Source organism: Dipodomys spectabilis, unplaced genomic scaffold (assembly GCF_019054845.1).
Source record: "Dipodomys spectabilis isolate Male_0828 unplaced genomic scaffold, ASM1905484v1 ptg000133l, whole genome shotgun sequence".
Classification (NCBI taxonomy): domain Eukaryota; kingdom Metazoa; phylum Chordata; class Mammalia; order Rodentia; family Heteromyidae; genus Dipodomys; species Dipodomys spectabilis.
This window is the reverse complement of record NW_024870810.1, coordinates 481,670-485,936: the sequence shown is the minus strand read 5'-3', so window position 1 is coordinate 485,936 and position 4,267 is coordinate 481,670.

Genomic DNA, 4,267 nt, shown 5'->3' with positions numbered 1-4,267 from the left:
GGCTCTCGACATCTCCCCCTTTCTTATTTAGAAAATTGACCATCAATTGTTGGTGCTCTTTTTGAGGGGGTGACAGAGGCTCTGTTCCTCTAAGGGCCCAGGGTTTTTCTCCGCTCCGAGCGAGCGTCCTCACTCGGGGAGGGGAATTTTACAGACCTTGGCATGTTTTTTGAGGAGACGGCTTGTGGGTATGCATGCCAACCGTCATGCACCAGAGCTTGCCACTCAGGGGTCTTGGGTTTTGGGATCTCGCGGATCCATCCCCCTGCAGTCTTACCTGCACCCTTGATTAGAGCATTTCTTCTTCCTCCCATAGGTGCATCCTCCCCCAAGCGGAGGGGCCTATAGGAGGAGGGGCGAACCTATCCCTTATGGCAAGGGTGCAATAGGTCTTGCCCGTTGAATGGTCAGGAGTTATGAATAAGGAGAAGGGTTTTCTAAACAAGAAAAAAAGGAGGGCTGTTTCCCACTGGAACAAGCTCATGGCAAAACACTAATTAAAAGCCTGGGGTCAATCCTAGATCTCGATGCTGCGGTCTGCCATATCAAGGCGTCTGCCATATCAAGGCGTCTGCCATATCAAGGCGATGGTGATGAACCTGTATGGGCTTAGAAGCCAAGAGATTAATCTGTTATTTAATAAATTTAAACAGGATGGTCCATGTCTGGAGTTCTAGCTGCATCTGCAAGAGAAAAGGCATCATCCTCGGGGGGAAGGCTTCCCCTGGGTTGTGGTAAGCCATTCGCCTGTTTTATCAGGCGTTCTGGCAGCCACCTTGGGGCCGCTTGTTCTTGATCTAAAATACAGTGGTAATCTGGTCTTTGCATCCTGCCCCAAACAAAGACCAGGTAGCTGCTATTGACCACCTTTTCACATTGCCCTAAGCAAGCATCCTGCAGCTGCTACGCCCAATGAAAAAGCTTCCTTATTCTAAGCATATAAATACCCCTGTGTGAAAAATAAAATTTGGCAGCTTGATCAGAATCCTTGTCTTGCTGTCCTTCTTCGTGTCTCTTGTCCCTTCATTCCTTCTCGGTTAGGTTCACTGCCCTGGTTGAAGTCCTGCGGGTCGGGACAACTGGCGCCCAACGTGGGGCCTTGAAAGTTAATGCGAGGAAGGCTAAAGGCAAAATAGGGTCTGTCCTCAGGATGTAGGGGAATGGTAAAAAAACAATCTTTTAAATCAATAACCATTTTGTAATAGTCCCTGGGAATAGCCACCGGTGTGGGAATGCCTGGCTGCAGCGCTCCCATTGGGCGCATAGCTTTATTAACAGCGCGTAGATCTTGTAAAAGGCGCCATTTGCCTGATTTTTTCTTTATAACAAAAATAGGAGTATTCCATGGTGAAGTAGAGGGCTCTATATGGCCTGCCACCAGCTGTTCCTGTACTAACATGGAGGCAGCCTCCAATTTTTCTTGGGTAAGGGGCCACTGATCCACCCACACAGGGGTTTGGGATTCCCAAATGATTTTATCTGCATGGGGCACAGGAGGGTCAGGGGCCGATACTAAAAATCCGAATACCCAAACCCATGTTTATCTATTTTTTGGGTAGCTTGGATGGGCTCAACGATTCCTTCTCCTGATTTTCCAAGACCCGTACCAGGGACAAAATCCATACTGAGCATTTGATGTGTAACCACAGAATTGGGACTAGCAAGGATAACTTTCATCTGGGTCAAGATATCGCGACCCCATAGGTTAACAGGGAGGTCAGGAACAACAAAAGGAGTTCCCTTGAAGTCCTGCGGGTCGGGACAACTGGCGCCCAACGTGGGGCACGAGCCTCTGACTGAGGAAGGAACGCCGTCCTCCGGGAAAACTTGGCCAAGTACAGTCCGAGATCGCGAGATTGCCTCGACAGACCCCACCGAGAGACAGATCCAGGAGGAGAGTGGGGACGGCGCATGGTAAGTGGCCCACTATGGGACAAGCAATATCGTCACATGATCTATTTCTGTCAGACCTCAGGGAGGCCTTCAAGACACGGGGAATGCGGGTTAAGAAAAAGGATTTAGAATTATTTTTCTCATTCATAGAGGACTTGTAGGAATCATAGATGCAAAAAGATGGCAAAGAGTAGGAGATTGTTTAACAGATTATGAAACCTTTGGTTCAGAAAAGGTTCCTGCTACGGCCTTTTCCTATTGGAATTTGATTAATGAAGTTTTAAAAGGTTCTCTATTTGATAGTGGAATTTTAAAACTTGTAAAAACAGGAGAGGAGGTTCTCCAACATGCCTCTAGGCCCCCCTCGGCTTGCCCATCAGTTGTATTAGATATGACTGCTGGTCAATTTACTGAAAATCCCTTCCTTTTGTGGCCGGCCCTTCAAGGGCCCACTGCCCCTCCTGATCCAGATGTTTTTTCTCCCCCCCCGCTTTACCTAACCTGGCACCTTTACGCGAGACTCTTCAACATAGGCGAGAACACCTTCAACTTTTAAAAGAACTGCGGTCCCTTGATTATGAACTCCGCATACTGGCCTTGGCCGATACTCCAAAAACGCCTGATAAAATTAAGGTTAGATCAGGCCATCAATCAGTTCTCGCCTTTCCAGTAACTCGGAGCCAGACAGATAGGACCTCAGAGGGTGAGGAGGATGAATCAGAAGAGGAGGAAAAGGAGGATGAAGAGCAGGATACTGGGGATGAAGAGGAACAACCCACCCAGGGAAAAGGCCAACAAGAGTATAAGAGGCTTACCCTCCGGTTTGTTGAAAAGCTTAAAAAATGCATGTGCCCAATATGGCCCGACTGCGCCTTATACATTAGCCTTGTTAGAAAACCAAAGTGCGCGCTGGCTCACCCCTAATGATTGGAAGTTCCTGGCCCGCGCCACCCTTAGTGGGGGTGATTTTGTTTTATGGAATGCGGACTTTAAGGAACAATGTAGAGAGACCGCGCAAAAAAATTTGGCTAAAACATCTTCAAAAACCTGGACCTATACTAAACTTTTGGGTAATGCACCCTTTGATTCCAATGCTAAACAGGCACGCTTTCCTACTGGACTTTTGGCACAAATTCAAAACGCTGGCCTTTATGCTTGGAAGCGTCTCCCTCAAAAGGGATCGGCTACTACTTCCCTGGCAAAGGTTAGACAGGGGCCAGAGGAACCCTACAGTGACTTTGTCTCGCGGCTTAACTTGGCTGCCGAAAGGCTTCTTGGGCCAAGTGAAAGTGAAGGTGCCTTTGTTAAACATCTTGCCTTTGAAAATGCTAATCCGGCATGTCAAGATGTCCTCCGACCACATAAAAACAAGGGTGACCTCTCTGAGTTCGTCAGGCTTTGTGCTGGAGTAGGAACCGCTCACACCATGGGGCTCGCCATAGGTGCTGCCTTTACCAAGGCATTTCAAGGTTCAGTCCCCAGCTCGCATACTTGCTTTAATTGTAAACAACCTGGTCACTTTGCACGTGAATGTCCCTTCGGCAAACAAAGCCAAGGGGCAATGCCCTCCCAAGCTACAGGTAGACCACTCCCTGCCACTCTTTGTCCCAAATGTGGTAAGGGCCGTCATTGGGCCAATGAATGTAGATCCAAAACAAATGCCCTTGGACAGCCCATTCTCTCTCGGTTTTCGGGAAACTTCCCTCGGGGCCAGCCCCTGGCCCCGACCATCCCCAAGACAAGCCCAGGGGCAATAGGGTTTGTCCCCTCCCAAACTCCCAGTCCTACACAAGCCCCCCACCTCTCTCCACAATTGCCTCCCTCCAGCGGGCAACCCCAGGCAGTGCAGGACTGGACCTCTGTGCCGCCACCGACACAGTACTAGACTCTATACAAGGACCTCAAATAATACCCACTGGACCCTGGGACCCCCTCCGTCTCATATGTGTGCCCTTATTCTTGGAAGAGCCTCTGCTACCTTACAAGGTGTCCAAGTTTTTCCTGGTATTATTGATAATGATTATACAGGAGAAATAAAAATTTTGGCCACGGCCATTAATGGGATTGCAGCTATTCCAGCTGGAACTAGGCTTGCACAATTGATACTGCTCCCATTAAATTCAGGGGATTCTTCCACTGCTCAGACCACACCGCGAGGAACTGCTTCTTTGGGGTCTTCTGATGCGTATTGGGTTCAGCCTATCACTCAAAAAAGACCCACCCTCACCCTGCGAATTGAAGGAAAGGAGTTTCAGGGAATTTTGGATACTGGTGCAGATGCCACAATTATTTCCCAAAAATATTGGCCACCAAGTTGGCCTCTTACCCCGTCCCTAACTGACCTTAAAGGCATAGGGCAGTCAAAAAACCCTTT